The sequence below is a fragment of the Megascapheus bottae genome, chromosome 21 (genome assembly GCF_031878675.1).
Source record: "Megascapheus bottae isolate mThoBot1 chromosome 21, mThoBot2.hap1, whole genome shotgun sequence".
NCBI classification, from domain to species: Eukaryota; Metazoa; Chordata; class Mammalia; order Rodentia; family Geomyidae; genus Megascapheus; species Megascapheus bottae.
Genome location: NC_143529.1, coordinates 26,882,625 through 26,905,606, shown reverse-complemented (window position 1 = coordinate 26,905,606; position 22,982 = coordinate 26,882,625). Strand labels below are relative to the sequence as shown.

The 22,982-nt window shown below is 39.5% G+C and overlaps 1 long non-coding RNA gene across 1 annotated transcript; it reads left to right on the top strand.

The window, feature by feature from the left end:
- The first annotated feature begins 17,372 nt into the window (after positions 1-17,372).
- On the top strand, positions 17,373-22,537 carry LOC150048831 (uncharacterized). The gene is made up of 3 exons (XR_016539105.1): positions 17,373-17,524; positions 22,223-22,311; positions 22,475-22,537. It is a non-coding gene; the product is annotated as an uncharacterized LOC150048831 (long non-coding RNA).
- Positions 22,538-22,982: the final 445 nt, after the last annotated feature.

The following is a 22,982-nucleotide window of genomic DNA, read 5'->3' as shown; positions in this document are numbered from 1 at the left end:
GGCTATCCATTAACTTTTTCTGCACAAAGCTAGTGCTTTATCTATTGAGCCACAACATTTCTAGTTTTTGAGTGATTACTGGAGATAAGAGCATCATGGATTTTTCTGTCTGGGATAGCTTCGAACCATACCTCTCAAACCTTAGCCTCCAGAGTAGAGTAGGTAGGATCACAGGTATAGAGCCAACAGTGCCTGGCTTACAAATAGATGGTAACTTAGAAAATCATTCACGTTTGTATTTGTGGTTTCTATTGTATTTATTCTCTCCCCTCTCTCACCTTATGGAAGAAGCTAGCCTCATCTTCTTTAGAAGCAGAAAAGATAAACTACTATAGATTCTTACTCTGGCACCACATTTAGAGTCCCAGTATTCAAGTATCAAACTTGATAGTATTTGAGGTTTTTGAATCCCATCCTTCAATGTATCTTTTGGAATATCTTTCTTAGGCTCTTCTTGGGGCACTGAATAAGACCTTCTTCCCTGTAGTGAGCAGCCAGACACTGCCATACACCAGGCTCATGAGCAGTTAAGAGTCCTGTAGAAAGGATGGAGTCAGGGCATAGTGTTGTTCCCATAACACACTCTTTGGAGAATTGATTTGCTAAGGCCAGCTAGAGATGAGAAGGTAAATTCTGGACCATGTTTCTGCCCTCAATCCATGTCAGCTGACAGGGAAAGAGCTCCATAAATGCCATGTCGACTTTCTGTACAATTATTATTACAATGCATTGGTGGTTAATAACATAAACTGCTAAAATTCACGCTAAGCATAGCAGAAACTATGTGAAAGCAGGAAAAGAACATGGCAAGGCAATTGGGGCAGAGTTGTCCCCCTACCCCTACGGTTCTGTATCTGTCACCACGGCTTTGAGTATAGCACATTCCAGGCCCCTGGGCATCATCAGATCATGACTCGTTACTCCTGGAGAACTTGCATGTGAACTATGTGCTGATGGAAACCCAGAGTTATGCACCTGAATGAAATGCAGTTAAAAGAGCTAAACTGCACTCATAGAGCCCCTGACTGGGTTTGAAGAATGCTGTGTTCCACCGGTGGTCTAGCGATCGTCAGAGTTAGGAGAGTCAGGTTGCTCTCGGAGATGCCATATGAACTCCAGGCAGTGCCCTCCTTTGCTATCTCTGCTTACTTAGCTTTTTCTTCAATAAATACACATTTTACTTTCTCCCTCTATATCTGCCAACTCATTCTTGGAGACCAAGGACCATATCCAGGTGTTACACAGATTGTCCATGACCCTATATAGTCTCATTGTTCACCAAATACAATCACTATCCAAAAAAAGTACTTGCTCAATGCGCCAGTGGAAAAAAGAAAAATCAAAAAGACTTAAATTTGGCTGAAACTTTGCTCCAGTGTCCAGCATTGAAGGTAATAATGTGCAGAGGTAGCTGGTGAAATACTGGAGTACACAAAACAGATGTAAGAAGACTGAAACTTACAAATAAACAGTGAGTAATTAACTTGTGATTTAGAAAAGGCCACCTGGCTATTGTTGAGTTTATGCAATAGATGAGGGGGGCCGGGTGGAGGAAGGAGAGGAATGGATTCTATAACCTCAAAGAAGTAGGCATAGGAATTCTTTTCAAAGGTCATTTTATGGTTGAGAAACCATGCTTGGAAATTCTGCAAAAATCCCAGGAGCTGGAGCTCAAGTGAGAAAATGGAGTTACAGTACTGTCTTGATTTGTTTGTGAAACTTATCAAGGTTGGCTGGTGGCCGGTGACAATACAAAGATCTCAGGCTACTGATGGAACAAAGAGAACTATCGATAACCTACTGTAGTTATCGCTCTCTCATATCCATGTTTATGGAGGTACAAATTAATTCAAGAGGTATTCTCTAATGGTCTCATGCCTGTACACCTAGTTTCTCAAGAGATTGAGATCTGAGGACCATGGTTCAAAGACAGCCAGGGCAGAAAAAGTCTAAGGAGCAACGAAAACAACAGAAACAAAGTAACAATCAAGGACAGCATCTAGGCTTTGCATTCAAGTTCCCATACTGGCACACACACACAGCATTCTGTCTGAATCTTGCTCTATTGCTCTTTTTTTAGAATCCAATAATCCAGGCAGATGAAAACACAGTAAAATGAAAATGTTAAGTCTACTCACAGACACAGACATTAGGAATAGTTGCAAAATACCTTCGTTTCTCTCAGGATACGTTTCAAGATCTTTTTAAGGAATTATGTGACCTATATGATAACATATCAGACCCGGGGGATATAGACAGGGGGATTTGTTCACTTTGGGATTGTTCTGAAATTCTAAAATCAGACCCTTACAATGATAAATTATGAGATTTTCTTAGAAGGCGCCTTCCCCCATTCTCATAATCCTAACACTAAAGACCATAGAACTAATCCCATAGCTTGAAGCTTTTTTTGGTCCTTCTTTATAGTAGCCAATCAAAACATAGTCCCTAGTAAAGCTAGAAAACATTCCCAATGTGAACTGCTCAAGCCAAATCTGGTACTGGTTAGGTTATCTCATATGTAAGTGCTGTCTGAGATTTCTATTTTAGATAGAGAGATGAACTGCCATGTCTGGAATATATTCCTTACTATGGTGTCTCATTTACTTATCTTTCATCATTTTTTTTAATGTTGGAAGATGGTTGAGCCCATAATTCTACCTCCAAGATGATGAGATTAGTTTTATATTTTGACATTAAAAAAAAGACCATGTTAACATATTTCTTGCCACATGGTAATATCTCGATGACTGGCTTTTAATCAGATGGGTAAAAATCATTCAGAAAATGTGAATTAACTTAGCTATTAATGAAATGGGTGATTGGGTACCCCAACAAGTAATACTTGAAAAGTGGGTACAAATACATATATGCACAAACATATTTACTAAAGCATGACATATGCAGGGGAGGATTTTCATGGTGTAACTCCTTTGAACAACGAACTCACAACTGAACAATTGGGGTAAGAGAGGAGTAAGCCAAGAAGGGTACAGAGAATAGAAAGAGTGATAATAGTCAATATCCATTGTGTAAATGGTATTAGTAAATTGAGGACATGAGTGAATGAGGACAGATCGGAGAGAACAATGAAAACATGGTAGAGGTGAGTTGACCAAGGTGCCTGTACTCACACACTGTGAATCAAAACCTTTCTGTACAACAACTTAAAGCTAATAATTAGGAGGAAAAAAAATCCTGAACCCAAACTAGCATTTTAACTGACACTTACAACAAAGATTAAGCTGTTGACCAAGTGGATGGCATTACAGAGGCCTTAATGAAAATAAAGTTGCTCTAGGATTTGACCTCCAACTCTTTCTCTCTTGGGTTTTATTTCTAGCTTCGTGGAGGTAGAAAATAAAAGTGAATGAAAAATGGGTTTTGACAGCCAATCAGAAGACTTTCTGTTGGAAAATTCCCCTCTAAACTTTGTATAAATATAGGTCTGAGAGTGTACCAACAAATGACAAACGCCTCTCCCACGCAGCGTGTGTGTATGTGCTGGTGTGTACACAAACCAGGCAAGGTATCGCATATGGCTCCCTGACAGCGTGACCCTCTCAGCCAAGTCGGTTACAGCTATTTGAAATTTCTACATCTCATTTCCTAGTGCTGGTCTCTTTTAAGAACCTTTCTCTTCTAACTGTTCCTTATTACTTGAGTTTATAGGCAAAGAAGAAAATGGAGAAAAATATTACAACAAATAAGATGATGTGATCTAATTCCATTTGGGCAAGACTATTCCCATTAAGACACTACAGTGCTAAATTCAGGAATTTCTAGTCTAATCATTTTCACAGATTTGGTTTGTATATTATTGGGACCCATCCCTATGAATATTTAGTTGATAGCAGCTCTCTGTCTTCAAGTTTATAAAGAAAAATATTTGAAGCACCTCTTGGAATGTATTGGGATATATTAGTACTTGCTCATGGACAGACATCATCTTGAACTTTAGCCTCTCATTTCACCAAAAATGACCATATAAGGAACAATGTTTACACTGAAGTTATTGAGAAGAGCTTTCTAAGTAGCTTGCTGCATTTCATATCTAGATATCACAGAGATGCATAGAGCTACATGACGTAATTGTTTAAAACCTCTTTGGGGAGAAAATGAGATGGTAATTTTCCTATTCGACTCTTCACTTCTGCAAAGCTTATCTCTTCTTTTTTCCCCTTTGCTAATTCCTAGGATATATCAGGCCACTGTAAAGGGAATAGGTGAAGAGTGATAGGCTCTAGAGCAAAGTTCAGCCACTCTAGCTTGTCTCTCATCTCCATATCTCTATGTTTCTCTCTTCTATCCTCCATGCCTTGGCTGTGTTTTAGAATGAATCCTTATCTATGAAAACCCTGGTTATACCATCTTTTAAATACCAGTGTTAATTAGCCCACAGAAGGTTTAGCCCCCAAAATTAAAGGTAGACAGATGAATGCTAATTTGATTTTGGAGTATAGCTGTTTGTACTATAATTTGTAGATGGGTTAGCTTACTGATATAATCCAGTTCTATTTCTTAAAGCATGTCATATAGACACCTGTATCAACATGGCCCAAATTGGGTGACTAAGTCTCCATGAGTGTGTTTCTCCTCAGTGCTATCTAACCAAGTGAGTTTATTCTCTCTGATGTTGGAATCAAGTCTTCAGTGATTTTGTATTCCACAAGTGTGAGGGATAAGACAGATGCTGTGGGAATAGCGAGCAATAGTATTTTTTATTGCATAGATTCTTTTATCAGAAAAATTAAATAAGGAACAAGAAGGTATGCTTTAGAGTAAAAGTATAAAATAGAGACCTGAAATGAATAAAAATTGCTATGATTTTAGGGAAGATTATGGAGTACTACCTTATGAAAATTAGAATGTTGGTATCAGGGCCGGGAGTATAGCCCAGTGGTAGAGTGCTCACCTAGCATTCATGAAGCCCTGGCTTCAATTCCTCGGTATCACGTACATAGAAAAAGCCAGAAGTGGTGCTGTGGCTCAAGTGGCAGAGTGCTAGCCTTCACCAAAAAGCATCCAAGGACAGTGCCAAGTCCCTGAGTTCAAGCCCCAGGACTGGCAAATTAATAATAATAATAATAATAATAATAATAATAATAATAATGGTATCAAATTCTGTTGAGGACTTTAGAGCCTTCAAAACTCTCGTAGCTGTCTGTTAAGTAGGTAAACCAGTATAGCAACTAATGTACAATTTCTTATATATATATATATGTATATATATATATTCTTGTCATGCTAATTGACATGTTATTTTAGTTCTTTAACCAGGTAAAAATGACACATCTGTTGACAAAAATCCCCACTTAAGAATGTTCATGGTATTTTATTTATCATTGCCAAAGACTAAAGAAAAAAATCAGATGTCCTTCAGTGGGCGGATATGTAAGCAAACCATGGTACTTGAGTAGAAAGGATCATTATTAAGCAATCACAATGAAGGAACGGAATGGCTTTGTAGTATCTCAAAAACATGCTGAGAGAAAAAGGGTAGTTGCAAACACTGAGACGTCTATGTTTGTATTTTAAGGAAAACTCTCAAGAATTAAAGCAGTAGTGACAGCAGAGGTAGAAGAATGATGCTAAAAAGGTACAGTATGAAATACATTTTGGGGGTCAGATATGTTTCTGTGGCTGTATTTACAGTAGTCTTACAGGCATGTTGAAAAGAATCATACATCAAAAATATTTTTACTGGATTTAACTAGATTCTATTTTTTTTTCATTTGAATGTTCTTTTTTTCTTTTTTTTTAGTGGGTTTCTTGCATGTATCTACTATTTTTAGATCATATTCGACCCCTTTATTCTCTTTCACCTTACTTCCCAAATCTGCTGATCCTGTTTCTGTTTCTTTTTTTTTAAATAGATCTCTTTCTCTACTTTCAGGTCTTAAAGAAAAATCTAGATACCTGTAGGATGGAAATAAGTGCTATTTGTCTTTCTGAGTCTAACATAGTTTAACATACTGATTGCCAGTTGAATCATGCAAATGACATGATTTTGGCCTTATTTGTTTTATATTTTGGCCTTTTTTTTTTGCCAGTCCTGGGCTTGAGCTCAAGGCCTGAGCACTGTCCTTGGACTTTCTCAAGGCTAGAGCTCTACCACTTGAGCCTCAGCACCATTTCCATTTTCTTTCTATGTAGGTGGTACTGAGGAATCGAACCCAGGTCTTTGTGCATGCTAGGCAAGCACTCTATCACTAGGCCAAACTCCCAGCACATTTTGGCCTTTTTGTTTACATTTTTAATTTGTTTTAATTGGCCCATAAAATTGTACATATTCACAGGGTTTGATCTTATTTCTAGAAGAATAAAACTCTATTGTGTGTAACTGTATATATCTATCTCTTTACACAACATCTATCTTCATGAACACAGCATCCCACACCCACCCACCACATTTTCTTTGTTTATTTCTATACTGATTCCCTAGCTTGGTTATTGTGAATAGTAATAATAATAACAATAAACATGGGTGTGCCTGTATCTCTATTATATGCTGACTTAGATTCCTTCAGATATGGACCTAGGAGTGGTGCAATCAGATCACATGAAAAGTCAACTTTTCCTTTTCTGAGGACCCACCTTCTTGGTTGTCACGTGGTTGCACTCATTTCCTTTCCCACCAACAGCGTATAAGCAAGTCTTCTTTCCTTTGCCTTCTTTCACTCTCCACAGCATTTGTTGGTAGTTTTTTCCCTCTTTGTACTAGCCATTCTGATAGGGATGAGATAACATTTCAATATGGTTTTGCAAAAATTAAATTTAAATTAATGGTAACAAGTACGCACAGCAAGAATATTTCACACAAATTATCCATTCTTTAAAACCCAGCTGTGATGATTAGTAAGCACAGAAACCCCCAAACCTACAATACAGTGCCAAGACAATTTCTTTCTAGCTGTCCTCCACTTTTATTTTTTTTTTCTTTTTACTTTTTTATTTCTTGACAGTCCTGGGGCTTGAATGTGGGGTTGGGGCACTGTCCTTGAGCTTTCTCAAGGCTAGCACTCTACTACTTGAGCCACAGCACTATTTCCAGCTTTTTCTATGTATGTGGTACTAAGGAATTGAATTTAGGGGTTCATGCATGCTAGGCAAGCACTCTACCACTAGGCCACACCCCTGGCCCCCTACTTTTAAATTGAACTGACCACCTATCAATTAAACTCCTAGGAATTTATTAATTTCCTCTTTAAATTTGAATAGCTTTCTAGTATTAAAAAAAGCAGATAATTATATTAGGAATTTCTGTTTACATTATAATGGAAACAGAAGAAAAATAAATGTTTCATTTCCCTAGTGATTGATTTAGAAAGCAGTAATACTAAAAAATAAAATCCTATGAAATATTTCCTGAATCAACATATGATCTTTGAATACAATATTTGCGAATGAGAAATCACCAGCTTCAACAGGGAAAATTTTCTCTGAGTTTTTGGCTTTGAAGGCCGGTGTCACTGACAGAGACCACAGAAGAAAAGGCAGGTTCCAGTTCTGTTTTGTTTTGGAGTTTTGATTCTCTTTTTGACTGTAGCATTTGATGCCTATCATAATCCCAGATTTAACCCTAAATCAAGAGATACAGCTTTGTTGCTTTTAGGGGGAGATAGGATTGTAGATAGCTATGCATTCCCAATAATCATCATTCCACATAATAAAGTAATGTTGTCATGTCTGTCCAACATCATCCTTTTTCAGGGTACATGTGTGTGGCTTTATAATATGGCCACAAATTCACTAGATCTTTGTTTTTAAAGCTTAATATGAAGGCTTTAACTCAGACAGGATTTGATTTTTTTCTTTGTGATATATATATGTATATATGCATAAAGGAATATTAATTAACTGAAAAATTTTTTTGTTCGATGAGCAACTGTACCCTTTTGCAAAGAGGCATTTCCAAGTTCTAATGGCTGAACTCCCCTTTCCTCATAGCTCTGGTCTTCTTTCTACTCACTCACCTATAATTTCAAGACAGCTGCCAAGGTTAAACACACTATAACAGCAAGACAGAACAGAGTTATGTGTGGTAGAATATAAAGTCCTAGAACAGGAATAAACACTCTATAACCTGTAGTATAGTTGTCTGTTTTTGTGAATAAAGGTTTATTGGAACATGGCCACACCCAGCTACTTTATTTATGACTGCTTTTATGTACCACAGTAGAGTTTAAGTAGTTATGTCTAAGACAGCAGAAGCCACAAAACCAAAAGCATCCCTTATCTGACTCTCTGCAGAAAAAAGAAGAAAAAAAAAAAAAAAACCCTGTACAAACCCCTGGCCAGAACATCTTACACAGTGCTTCAATTTTGATATGACAAACTTTATCTTAACCTTTTTAAAAAGTGAAACTATTTTAAAATGGGCTCTCTCAGTTGATTCATGTTGTGAACACGTAAGGAGAATGCTAAAGGCAATTTGGAATTAAGCATTGGACAAATCTATTGAGATTCTGCTTTATCAAAACCTAAATTCAGCAAGGCTAGGGCTGGGCTTCCACAATGAAATCCACATGTAATATTCACAAAGCTGTTAAACATCAAAGCTCTGCTCTGTCTCACCTTGCTAAATAAAGGGGTGGGAACGGCACAGCCACAGAATGAAGGGGCTTTCGGTAATGAGTGAATACTGGGTAACACTGGGCCTGGAAGATGTGTGTGTTAGTTTTCATCCTAAATCCCAGTATAGCTTTTAAATATTCAAACCTCCCACCTGTGTCTATTAATGGTAGGAATTGTAAGCATTCACAAGCAGTCAGTCACTCAAAGGAATTAAGTCTTCTGCATTTTCCTAGGTGAGTAGATTTGTGTAATAACTAACAGGGAAGGGGAAGAAAAGCAAATGGAGCTGCCATCTCTTATTTGGGAATATGGATGGATTACGTTAACTTTAATATCTAGTTTTCACGGGCTTTGAAGGCCCTCCTAATTAGTGTCTGGAGATTGTTTGTTTAAGTCTACATTCCCTTAACATTTCTGAGGTCTCCTGGATTGGTTTATGGAGTCTGTATATTAATCCCAAGGCTTGCTGGCCATCAAGCTGTAATCGATATCCAGTGCTAATTGCTGGCTGGCACTGTGGTTTTCTGCCATCCAGATACAGATTGACCTTTGGTGTTCTTAAGCAGGATCTTTGGGAGATTCATCATTGCAGCTTAGAAGAGAGTGGTCATGACTGCTTCCTCTTCCATCCTTCTTTCAAAGTGACTCTTCCATGCGGGGACCCTGGGGCAGCTACATGCTCACTGTCCCAGGGGCATTTCTATTTTTCCTTTCTCCGAGTCTTCTCATATCTAAGTTAACATATAGGCTTATACTCTTGTGGCAAAGTCCCTCCTGGCCTAATCACCGGGCATCTGTCAGTTGTTCTGAGTCCTTGAATTTGTCATGGGGACAGAATTCAGACCTACTATCCCCCTGGAAAACTCCTTTTTCACTGGTGTAAATGAGAAGCAATTAGATTTGGGGGAGGAGAAACTCAATCAATTGTGCTGTCACTGACCAGCCTTCAATAGCAACAGGCTCTTCAGGGAAGGAGCCAGCTGCTATTAAGGCCTTTGAGCCCTTATCTTCTCTATTGTGATATCACTGAAGAAAGAATGGTGCTGCTGAGTTCCAGAAAGTAGAGGCAGAAAAATCATCTTTATGGAATTCAAGATTATCTGCATCTAGGGTTACTTCAAGAAAGTAGCCCTAGACCATCTGCAATAAAATCATCTGGGAATTCTAAAATTGTCAATTTCTCTCAGGTATTGCAAAAGCCTAGAGTTGGATCCAGGAACCAATTAATGAGAAAGGATGGCACTAATGGAAAGCTCAATGGGGAGATGTATCTCTATAGATTAGCAATTTTTAATTTTTTAATATTTATTTTTTGCTGGCCCTAGAGCTTGAATTCTGGGCCCAAGGCATTGCCACTGAACTGCTCTTGCTCTACATTAGTGCTTTACCACTTGAACCACAATACTACTTGCAACCTTTTCTGAGTGGTTTATTGGAGATAGGACTTTTATGGACTTTCCTGCCAATTCGATCCTCAGATCTCAGCCTCCTGAGTAGCTAGGATTACAGACATGAGCCACTGGTGCCTGGCTTAGCAATTTCTTTTATTTGTATGTTGACCACTGACCTCAAACTCCGCATCAAGATCTTGGAAAAACTGTCTCCTCTAATATGATGTCTGAGGTCTAAGTTCATACAGGAGACAGAAATCACAAGAGGTTTTTATTTGTTTCTTTTCCCCATCAGTCTTGGGGTTTGAACTAAGGGCCTGGGCACTGAACATTTTTGCTCAAGACCTATGCTCTGCCTTTTGTTCCACAGCTCCAATACCAGCTTTTTGGTGGTTATTTGGAGATAAAGATACACAGACTTTCTTACCCATACTGGCTTTGAATTGGGATCCTCAGATATAAGCCTCCTGAGTATCCAGGATTATAAAGGTGAGCCTCTAGGGCCCGCTGAAAGAAATGTTTAGATATCTGGTGTGCCTGATATGTTCAATCTAAGGAAAAAAAAACATGACTCATCTTCCCTCTCTCAGTTTTCAGTAAATGGGACATTGATCCTTCTTGCATTAAAAACAAAATCAGGTTTGTATATGTAATAATACTCAAATGTTTAGTGTTTATCTGCTGTACTGATAATCTACTAAAGTAATAAAGAATAACTATAAGGAAATCTATCTGCTTTATCCTGTTATTGTGTTTTATTCTTAATTGTTTGGATTTTTTTCTGCTCCTTTACTTTGGTTCCTGCCGCCTCCATGTCCTTCTTTATACTCGTTTGTCACCCTTACATAGATAGCTCTATGCCTGAAACTAGGTCATGAGGCTGTCAAGATGTCAGCTTCAAATTTAGTTCTCAATTCCCTGTCTCTAAACCACTTTATACTTTGGGGATGATTTCTTCTTCTTTGTGGTTAGATGGAGCAATTTGAATACCCCTTGTATTGCACATGAGTTTTGCTTTATATATATTTATATAGACCTGCATAAATGGCTTCTTGTAAGTCCTTGTGCATTGGTATTCACATATTATAGGATTTGGGTTCTCTTAACATCCTTCATAAACAGAGAGACAGAGAGAGAGAGAGAGAGAGAGAGAGAGAGAGAGAGAGAGAGAGAGAGAGAGAGAGAGAGAGAGAGAGAGAGAGAGAGAGAGAGGAAGAGGAAGAAGAAGAAGAAGAAGAAGAAGAAGAAGAAGAAGAAGAAGAAGAAGAGAACCTTACAAAAGAAACTAGCATTTTTTTTGTCATAGCATTCAGAAAACAGTTCCAGTAACCTAACACAGCCTACTTCTTACAGATGCAATTTGGTTATGCCTCATTGAGGGAAAAAATTTTTAAATATTAAAAAATAAAATAAGCCACAGAAAACTCAAATATCCTCCCCTAGGGAAAAAAAAAACTGTAAGATCTGGTGTTCATTAAAATACTTGAATGCTAATGGGAGAGAAAAATGTAAGCCCTGTGTGTGTGTGTGTGTGTGTGTGTGTGTGTCTATTTCTTTGGACCAAGACAGTGTGGTTTCTCAGTTTTCTCAAGTCCTGGCCAACTTAGGATCTGGTGAGACTGTTCGGAGACAGGAAATGTGAGGTTGATGTGGAATACAAGCGAGTGAAATGGGCTGCCTTGTGTTGCACATGGCTTCCACCTTTGCTGTGCAGAGACACAAGGATCCTGCTCCTCTTTCTGTCTCCTTCTACAGCCTCCAGGCCACTGACATGAAAAAAGTATACCCCTTCCTCCCAACAAAACAGGATCAGAGGCAATGATTTCAGAGAATCTGTGGAGTTTGGACAACAAAGAAACTAAAATTGAAGAGCATCGTACAAGGAAGCGATCTACTTTTCTCTCCTTGATTCCCACACACCTGCTTCAAGCCCCCTCCTCTAGGTAGACCACAAACCTGAGCCATCCAAAAATACATCAGGGAGTTTTCCACTTCAGCTGGTCCATACTAATTAGCATTCCACCAAGAAGAGTCATTGGAATTAAAGAATTAGTTCCCCTCTCGTTCATATCTTGATCTATGCTCCATGCAGATAAGTTTACTCTTGATTCAGATTTAAGAAGGTGGAAAGGCTGTCAGCTAGAAGTAGCTGAGAAAAAAAAATAATTGATTCTTATTGCCTGCCTTTCATTGTAGCTTCTAGGCAAAACCAAACATGCAAAGGAAATAAGACTTCTTGTTTGTGGTTGGGAACTATGTGAGAGGAAGAAAGAGAAGGAGACTCAACTGAGGAACAGAATCCAGGGTTGAGAATAGTTTTTTCCTTCTCCTATCTAGAGAAGCAAGGATAGTCCAGCAAAAAGGCAGGTGGGAAGCTGTCAGAATTAATACTGCCTTGTTTCAAATATTTGATGCTGGCTGTGAAAGGACATGAGACCTCCCAGCTTTATGGCCTCCAGGAAAAGAGCTGGAGCAGTTGTCTGAAAGGCAGTCAACAGCCAAATTTCTGACTTTCCAATTAGGGGCAAGGCAGTGATAACTTCATTCTGCATTCATTGAGATATCTGTTGTCAGTTATCTACCATTCTAAAATGGTGTGCTCGTGTGTGTAGGCCAGAGTCCACTCCTAAGTTAATGTTGGCTGAATGCATTAGACAAGTCATAAACAACTACTTCTGGGGGTGTGTAACATTTAATATATTCACCAATTTTTTCTTGAATAAATAATCAATATACAAGCTAGATAGCTAATTGGAAGATAAGACACAAAAATAAAATGTTGACTTTTTATTTTAAAAATTCAATAAATTAAGAAATAGAGTTAATATAAAAACCAGTTTACCAAAAAGGAAGTTATCTGGTAGGATATGCTACATTACATTTTTCCACTATATTTTTTATAGCGGTTATAGTATAATACCAGTAAGTGCTACCCTATCATTTATAATAGGTAAATTTTATTATTGAAAGTTACACATTTGACAAATCAATTATTGATATGGCCTTAGGCTTCTTCTTGTTTTTAAGATAGTTATTATAAACAAGTCCATAATAAACTTCCAGGCTGCATATTTTTATTCTAAAATTATGTTAAAGGTCACAGATTTCCTAAACACTGTATCAAAGGCAAAATTATGAAAGAAAAGTCTATGTTTTAAAACATGACAGTGTAGCCTTTTAATCGAAGCATTGGAGAGGCTGAGGGAGCAGGATGGCTCTACAGTGAGACCTTGTTTCAAGATGGGGAAGGAGGATCAGGAGCATGGCCTAGTGGTAGAACGTTTGCATAGCAAACACATACACAGAAAAAGCCAGAAGTGGTGCTGTGGCTCAAGTGGCAGAGCGCTAGCCTTGAGAAAGCCCAAGGACAGTGACCAGGCCCTAAGTTCATGCTCCAGGACTGGCAAAAAAATAAATAAATAAATGTCGGGGTCCTTCGTCCCCAGTCCCTCTTGAGGAGGGATGGGGAAAAGCACAGCCCAACCAGTCCAAGCCGCAAGAGGAGAGGGCCCACTGTCCTCCCGCACTGAGCTTTGCTTCTCTGGAGCACGAACAGAAACACCACGCAGCTTCATCAAGGCAGGAATCTCTCTCTCTCTCTAAAACTCCCCTCCTTATATTGGGTGCGGGAGCCTATCAGCACAACAGGTGGGCAGGATAAAGAGGTCCACTTGTTTACCTCTACTATAGGTCTCAGCAGAAAGTTACTAGAATGGCGTTGCTCGGCCCCCAACAAATAAATAAAACGATGTGGATGAAATGGCTGAGAAATCAAATGTTCAATCATGACAAGTATATTTCTGCTGAAGACTGAATTTGTATGATCATAATTTTGTAATAATTCTTAGGGACAAATGAGAGAAGTGTGTGTGTGTGTGTGTGTGTGTGTGTGTGTGTGTGTGTGACTGTATTAGAAGTGGGGTTTGAATGCAGCATCTGGGCACTATCCTCATCTTTTTTGTTCAAGGCTGGCACTCTACCACTTGGGTCACAGCTCCACTTCTGTCTTTCATTTTGATTAATTAGAGGTAAGAGTCATGGACTTTTCTGCCGAGACTGGCTACAAAGTGCTGTTGTCAAATCTCAGCTTCTTGACTAAGATTACAGGTATGAGTCACTGGTGCCTGGCATAGAGTTTCAATGCATCTTTCCTTTTTTTTTTTTCAGAATTTCCATGTAATTACATTTATCCTCGTCTTTGAATCACATATCCATTCTCACCATTCCCAGTGATCTAGCTGGGCATCAGGAACGTGGCCCGGGCTACATTTAGGGACTTCAGGTTTATATATGAACAAATTTTTCCTTGCCATTAGCTGATAGATGTCTGAAAAAATATAGATACAAACAATAGTTTTGGTGTTTTGATCACCAGATTCTTTCCTAGTCTTTGTTTATCTCAGAATCCTCATCTCAGAGTAGAATTATTCTCTAAACTTCTTCCCTTCCTGCCCATACCCAAGACCTCCACAGAAGTAGCAGCAATAAGTACAAACATTCTCCCAGTTCATCCTCTTCTCCCCATTCACTCTTTTCTGAGTAACATCATGGAGGTCCCAAGATAGATGCTCTCTTCTACCCCTAGTTTCCTCTCCTCCCCCCTACTGATTTCTACTTATTAGCCAGAATACTTTTAACATCTAAATAGATTTTTCTCCATGCATCTCTAGCACTCGAAACTCCTCAATGGCTTTTGATTACTTCTTATTAAGTTCAAAACATTTGGAGCTTAAAAGACTGCAGAGCAGGCACCCAATAAATATGCATTGATGATGCTATTATATCATTCTCCAAGCTGAGGCCATTTCTACTGCGTGGACCTTGCTTTGGGTGCTGTTTTCTGTCTCTGTTCTGCCTTTCTGCTCTTCCTTCCTTCCCTGCTATCTTCCCCCCAATATACTCAGGTGTGCATTTCCTTTTCAGGTCAGGATATTTACCACTGCTTTCCCCAGTTTCACACAAAGCTCATATCTCACTCCTGGCAGGGCTTGGGGTACAGTAGATGGGGCTATCTTTCCTTTGTGGCCCTTTCTGAATAGCTACTTGAGTAGATTCACCCTGTCATTCTTTCTCACACAACTGCATAATTCTCCTTCACATTGCTTATTAGAGTTTACATTTCCATGTCTAATTGTGAAATAATTTGATCCCAAGATCTCTGGGGCAGCAATCACTGCAGCATTTGGCTTGTGATTGCATTCTGTATGTTTCTTACAGTAGTTCAAATAAAAAAAAAACATAAAAGAAAGTGGAGGGGGGAGAAGGGAATAAATCATACCTACCTATTAGCACCTTTGGAAAACTTTCCCTATGCCAGACACTCTGCCTTGGAAAAAAAATTGCTTGTAAATACAGGCAAATTGTGTGTGCAATTAGAGGGCCTGGTGTGTGGTGAGTTGTGTTAGAGGAATACATTTTCTCACTGAAAGCTCTTAACTAAGACATCTCATTTCCATGTGAGAAAAAAAAATGGATCTCAAAGTGCAAGGCCCACCTGCCTCAATAGCCACTTTTCTTTCTCCATGTTTGGATTTACAATAGTAGGGCAGTCTCTGTCTTTGTTAGGGCTCACTTTGACCTCAGCTACTACAGTTAACTAACCTCAGAGCTGCTTCAGAGACTTCAAGGAGAACAAATATGCTTCCCTAGTCCCTTGCCCACGGGGGCTGCTTTGTGACTTCAGCGGAGCTGATTTATTTCTCTGTCAAGCTCTTACAGGGAGGACATGTGTCCTTGTGTTCTCATCTCTGCTTCCTCTGTTCCTGGCTTCAACTCCTGCTCAGTTTTTGAAATGATAATGAGCTGCTGTTTTCTCCCTCTGGTTTGCCGTTTCTGACAGAGCAGAGTATTTTGTCTCTTGATTCATCATCGCAGGAAGACGGATGCCATGTGTGCTGATGGTACAAGATGGCCTTGCCTGTTTCCCAGCTTCAACAGGAATAGATAGGATGCTGAGCGGTCTGGATTTATCCATCCCTGTATGCAATCAGGCACAGGACACCATGCAGAGGGGAAGGGAAGGCGTTTTCCGTTTATTGCGGTGTAAGGTGAATTTCTTTATCTTCCAGGCTAGTTCCCTAGGGGGGTAGGCCCTCGGATACCACTTGATGGTATTTGTCTGTAAATGAGCTTTCAAGATGGAGCTGGCAGGATTGGTGATGGGATTGGATATTGTCACCCCATGCTATTGCTGTCGTCCAGGGCCAGGGCTAGGGCTGGATTGATTGCATTATTTAGAGTAGCACAAGCCAGAGGATGCCATGCGCTTGCTTTTCAGGCTTTGCTTTGAAAAGTGGAGAGTAGAAGTCAGTTGCATTTAGAAAGGAGGAAGGGAGACAAGTGAACATTTGTCTCCTGATCTAATCTAAGTGAGCCTCATCCTTACTCACTGGTCTGCACTATTCAAAGACCCTGTGCAGTGGGCCTTTGCCAGGAAAAGGCTGAAGGCTGCGGGTGGCAGGTTGGCTGCTCATGCAAGAAGGAGTGGCTGGACATGATTGCTGTAGGTTTGTCACTTGTGCTCAGTTGAAAAAAACACAGAGGTTTTCTACTTCTGCAAAGGAACTGTGAGTAATTTTGGAATGTCTGATATTTTCTGTTTCTAACTTCTCCAGTTTTTGCTTTATTGTGTCTTTTACTGCTAATCAGCCTTGCCTGTATCTTGATGTAAGACAGGTTAGCTGAAGTAAAAAGGAAATCCAAGCTTTCAAAATACAAGCATAATTTGAAAAAAAGAAACATGACAATATGGGTATATGGTATTTTCACTAGAAGCAATATATATATATATATACACACACATACATGCATATGTATTTGTATATATATTACTTAGGGATATTCAAAACAGGAAAAAGAAAACATTTCTAAAGCAACTTTTATAAATATAGGTTGGGTATCCCCAATTCAAAAATCTGGAAACTGAAATGCCCCAGACATCAAAGCTTTGTTAGCACTAAGGTGACACCACAAATGGAAAATTCCACACCTTGTAATAATGTTTCAGCATAAAACATTTAAAACTGCAGTTAAAATTACCTTCAGGCTATGTGCATAGAGTGTACATGAAACATAAATAAATTTTAAGTTTAGACCTGGGGCCCTTCCCCAAGGTATCTCATTAGGTATGAGGACATAATCTACAACTGAAAAAAAAAATAAAACCTAAGGTACTTCTGGGCCCATGCTTTTTGAATATGTGGAACAAAAACGTGCACATTTGAGCTCATAATGGAGGGATCCTCAGCCAGCTAGCCTGCCTCTCCCTGCACCTCAACTGGGAAATCCTTCGTGACATCAGTGCTCCTTGGAGCCTGTTATCTCTTCATGATCTGGTGGTATCCACTGACATGGGCGGGGTGGGGGGAACACGGCCTTCCACTTGGGACAAAGCAATGAAGACAAGGCTAGGACAGGATGACACGGGGCCTGTTTGCTCTGTGGGTTTTCTACTTCACTCCGTTCTGTGTCACTCCCCCCACCTCATTCCTCTACTTCAGAGACACCCACTGGAAGTATTCTAAGACCTGGGAAGTATGTGGAAACCTGTGACACAAGTGAGGAAGTTAGGCGACACAGTGTTCGTGGTTACTCTGCTTTGTGCTTTGCTAAGGAACAGCTCATGGTGGGCAAGGGTGGCTCTGTGGGAAAATGTCTTCTCTAAAATTATTTTGGTGCTATTTCCCCTAGATATGTTGGTAGCCTTCCCTTCCTCCCTTCCTTCTTCCCTTCCTCCCTCCCTCCTTCCCTCCGGCCCTCCCTTCCTTCCTTCTTTTCTTTTATTCTCCTTTCCCCCTTCCTCCTTTTCTTCCTCTTTCCTTACCTCTTCTCTTTCCCTCTTTCCTTTCTCTCCCCTCACAGCATTCCAAAAGACCTTTTTTTGTGTGTTGTCTTTTTTCTTTGCCTTTATGGTAGTGTGGGGTTTGACCTCAGAAATCACCTTGCACTTGTTTACTTGCTTGGCTGGTGTTTTGCACTTTCACCACATCACCAAACCTGCTTTTGTTGTTTTGTTTTGTTTTTCTTTGCTTTTTGTTGTTTGTACTAGAGATGGAGTCTCATTGGTTTTTCTGCACAGACTGGCTTTGAACCACCAACCTCCAGATTTCAGCGTTCTGAATAGTTAGGGTCACCCTATCTCATTCTTCCCCTCCCTCTGTCCCCTCTTCCCCTCCTCCTTCCTTTCTTTCTGAGGAAGCACCTAAATTACTTTGCAATATACACCTTGTCTCTCTTGGTCCCTTACATTTATTATATTGTTTTTAGAATGTTTATTTACTGTGCAGAACTGATTGGGCAGAAGACTTGAATCTTTTATTAAAACATGTCTGTTTTCTATCACTGGGGCCCATGGGCAGGGAGCTAAAAATAGCCCAGTCAAGCCCCTCCCTGTACTAAAAGGCAGTTTATTTGCTCAAAAAAGAGAGAAAACAACATCTCCCCTCTGCCCTCTCTCTGAATTCCTCCTGGATCTGATTAGTCATTGCTGGGACTAGATGGAGATGAATCCCCAGAATCGAGAATACCAACATTTGTGGATTCCCAAGTTCTTTCCATAAAACAAACATAAACTATGTCAAATCTACACATATCTCTCATGCTTTAAATCATGTGTATTGCTTATCACACTATAAACACTGTAAAGACTTCATTGGTAGCTGTTAACATTGAGCTATTTAAGGGAATACTGACAAGAAAGACGTGTGCATAGATCTAAAAAAACATACAATTTTTTCCCCCAAATAATTTCGATCTGGAGGTAGTGAAGCCTATGGATATAGAGGGACAGCTATGAATGTTTGCTCCAGAAATGACAATGATTTGCCTGGAGATGGGGCCTGTGGATGGTTGGTTCTGTTCATCTGGGTCTGTGATGCTGATGCTGATGTTGGTTTGTGGATGGTATCGTGTTCTTGTTCTACAAGGTTAGCCACTGCATGTGTTGGGAGCTCTTGGAACTCACAGTCCCCTCCTCTGTTTTTATAGCATTGTCTCGCTGCTGAGGAACTTCTGCTGTAGTTTGATGTTTCTAATGTTCTCCTACTATATTCCATGTTTTCACTTCTATGTTGAATCTGGATTGAAATATATATATATATATGCACATATATACATACATATCTTGAATCTTAGCTACTCAGGCAGTTGAGATCTGAGGATCATAGTTCAAAGTCAACCATGGCAAGAAAGTCCATGAAACATTCTTCTCTACTTAATCACTTAAAAGCTGGAAGTGGAAGAGTAGTTCAAGTGATAGCATTGATTAAAGAAGGCCTGGGACAGAGCATAGGCTCTGAGTCAAGCTCCAGTGCTGGCCAAAACATATAGAAATGACATGATTGTAGAAGAGAGACATGGTTTTTGTTGGGGGGGGATATTTGACAGGAAAATAGGTAAAGAGGAATATTTGGGGATCAATATTATAGGAGTACATCATATACATGTATAAAATAGCATAATGAAACTCATCTAAAACTGTTGAGCAAAAAAGTTTAAGAAAGAGTAAATACATGCTAGATGCTGGTGGCTCATGACTATAATTTTAGGTACTCAGGAAGCTGAGGTCTGAAGATTGTAGTTCAAAGTCAGTCCAGTCAAGGAAGTATGTGAGTCTCTTTTTTTTTTTCTAGTCCTGCGGCTTGAGCACTGTCCTTAGGCTTTCTCAAGGCTAGCACTCTATCACTTTAGCCATAGCACCCCTTCCGTTTTTTTCTATGTATTTGGTACCAAGGAATTGAACCTAGGTCTTCGTGCTTGCTAGACAAGCTATCTATCACTAGGCCATGCTCCCGCACACTATGAGCCTTTTATGTCCAATTAATCATCCAGAAACCATAATTGGTGGTCTGGCTTAAAGCGGTAGAGTGCTAGTCTTGAGTAAAAAAGCTCAGATAGCTCCCAGACCCTGAGTTCACCCATGGCTGACAAGGAAAAAGAGCAATGCAGAAGGGTTGGGGCTGATGAAAACACCTCATATATAAATATCACAGTGAAACACCTTCATGCAACTAAACAATGGCAAACAAATTTTAAAAATAAATCAGTAACGTAAATAATAAGAGAGAAACTTCTCCGTAGAATATTCTCACAGAACCTCATGATGTTTAAACATATATTCGAGGAGCTGAGAAATTCTGTGATATAGAATGGTCTGTTCTTTTGTTGGACCAATCACTGCCCAGATTTATTGTCAGCACAGAAGGAACTCCCCGTGATGGGCTATCTTGACTGATAGCTGGATTGGATTGAGAGGCAACCAGGACTTAATAACATATACTTCTGGATGTGTTATCTGTAAGAGTTTCTCCAGAGAGATTAACTCAGTAGGGAAAACCCACCTTGAATGCTGGTGGTACCGTCTTATAGGCTGGAGACTCAGATAAAAGGAAAAAGGGAAGATGGAGTCAAGGCCCATTGGCACGAGGCTTTTCACCTTCCTGTTTCCTGGTTGCCGTGAAGTGAGCAGCTTGGCTCTCCTGTTCTCCACCACCATGGCTCTTCCTCACCCTTGCACAGAAACAACGGCAAATCTCCCATGAGCTGAAAGCTCTGACACTATTTGCTTCTTTTAAAATTGTTTTATTCGGGTATTTGTCAAAGGGACACAAATTCTGATTATCACACCCCTATTTCTCTTTCTTTCCACCTCTTGTACTCTTTCTGTGAGTAACAGGGTAAACTCTCAGAAGCCCTAACATTCTGTTAAACAGCTTTTGAAAGAACTTTCTTCCCATCTGACTTTGCATTCAGAGCAATGTTTTACTTTCTGGGCTTCCCTATATAAAGCATTTATTCTTTTATCCAGTTTCCTCTGTTGATGAACCCCTCTCATTTTGTCACCCCACTATGCATCCTTGTAGATAAGTCTAAATGAGGAAAACTGTTCAACATTTCTGATGATTTTAATAAATATTAGGCTAACAAAAACCTCTATGCGGTGCAGTGCCTAATGCCTATAATCTTATATTGAGGAGGCTGAGATCTGAGAGTCGTGGTTCAAAGACAGCCGAGCACTAAAGAACATGAGACTCATCTCCAGTGAACCACTAGAAAAAAAGGGAAGTGGGGCTGTGGCTCAAGGGGAAAGGCAGTAGCCTTGAGCTGAAGAGCTCAGGGACAGCGCCAAGGTCCAGAGTTCAAGCCCTATGACTGACCGAAACCAAACAAAAACAAAAACACTTGATCATTCCTAGTCCATCTGTTATTAGCTAGTCATGTGAAAGTTTTAGAGAATTTTTCAAGTAGATTTAAAATGAAAAGAAAAATACATAGATTAACAAAGCTCCTGCAAAGTGCTCACAAATTGAGGGGAATCCTGGCTCACTATCTGCTTCCAAGTAGGTGAAGGATAGTCCATCTTCCTATCAGATTTCTGTTATGTGTAGTCTTACCAGTTCTAAACTTTCCTTAACCCGTTATACTCAGCTGAGATCCTGAAGAGACCATCATATCCCATTTGTTGACTTTTCTAGGTTACTTATATCCAACTAGACCCTTCAGTTCTTTCTTGCATGTCATAATTTTCACTGACCTCTTCCTTTGGGTACTTAGAAGACAGTGTCCTTAAAATATGGCCCACTTGAATGTAAATCCAGTTCTCTCACAGTGGCCTGACTTGCAAAGGGCAGTTGGAGACGGTTTTGTGTCCACCATCCCCATTGGCAGACACCACTTTGCTAAGGTTGAAGAATGGTGTTAGGATTTCCAGTGACCCATACATTCTTTTGATCATTCCTTCACTCCAGAGCTAGGCACAATATTCTAGTTGTTTTTTTTTTTTTTTAAGCTCATCCAGATCTCTTCATGGTTGGTGCATCTCAGCTCTTGTTTGACTCCTGGCTTTTGTCTTCCAGTGAGACAAACCTACATGACATTTCCCTGCACTATTCCTGCTTCACTTTCATCCTTCTCTGACATCTGTGTTTCCTCCTCCTTTCTTCTTTCTCTGTGCTAAATGATGACTCTCCCTTCCTTTAATTCTTTGTTCAAGTTTCATCATCTCCAGAAATTCTTCCTAGGATACAAATATATTATGTGCTTATGTGAAAAAAATCACAATTGAACTGTGTTGTACAATTCATATACACTAGTAAAAAAAAGTTACAAAGAAAACTTTCTAGACTGAGCTCTCCTGGCTTCTAGCTCTCCCCAAAGATATCATCTCTTTCTTATTATCTCTCAAATGGTCAGCACTTGGGGAATATTGTAATGCTTGTAGAGTTTCTAACACTTTCTTCTTTATCTTTCTATCTCAGAGCAGCAGCCGGCATTTGTGCTTGGATTGACACGTCACAAAGCACTTACACAGAGACTGGGATTGTCTTTCTCAGCCTTGCCTTGCCAGGTACATCTTAGCATTTGCTTCTTTCTCAGATGAGAGTAATGATCCTGAATGAGTTCTATAACTCGTTCAAACTCTAGTACCCAGTGCCATAGAAATTTCCGATTCAGAAATGCTCCTTCCACCTTTTCACCTTGACTGACTTGTCTCTCTGTTCCAAGCAGAGAGACAGATCAAGAAAGTCCCCATCACAGAAAGTAAGCACTGGATCTGAAGCTGAACCCTCAAGAGTTATTGCCAGTGGTCTGCTGGGAAAAGGACTTACTCATCCTGGAGAAGACTTGGATTTTTAAATTTTGTATTTTGTTCTCTCTACCTCTCTTTCATTTTTTCCTATCTTGAACTCTTCTTCTTCTCTTGGTTTTCCCCCATACTTGTTAACATATTGCATCTAAGAGTCCAATGCTTCTGAAATCACTCACAAAGCACTCATTGAAAATGTAGGCAATTTTATACCACATATGTTGTGGCTTTTACTAAGACAGGATATTTGATCACAAGGTAAACAGTTATTCCTAATATTTTTTTCTTTAATCTATTTTTATTGTAATTAATAGAAGAGTTGAAAACAGGCACTATTATGAGTGCCATTCACAGGACTGTAACAAAAGATGTGCAGAAAAGGCTCTGGTTCTCACGATTTCATTCTAAATCAGAAGCCAGGCAGTATCAAA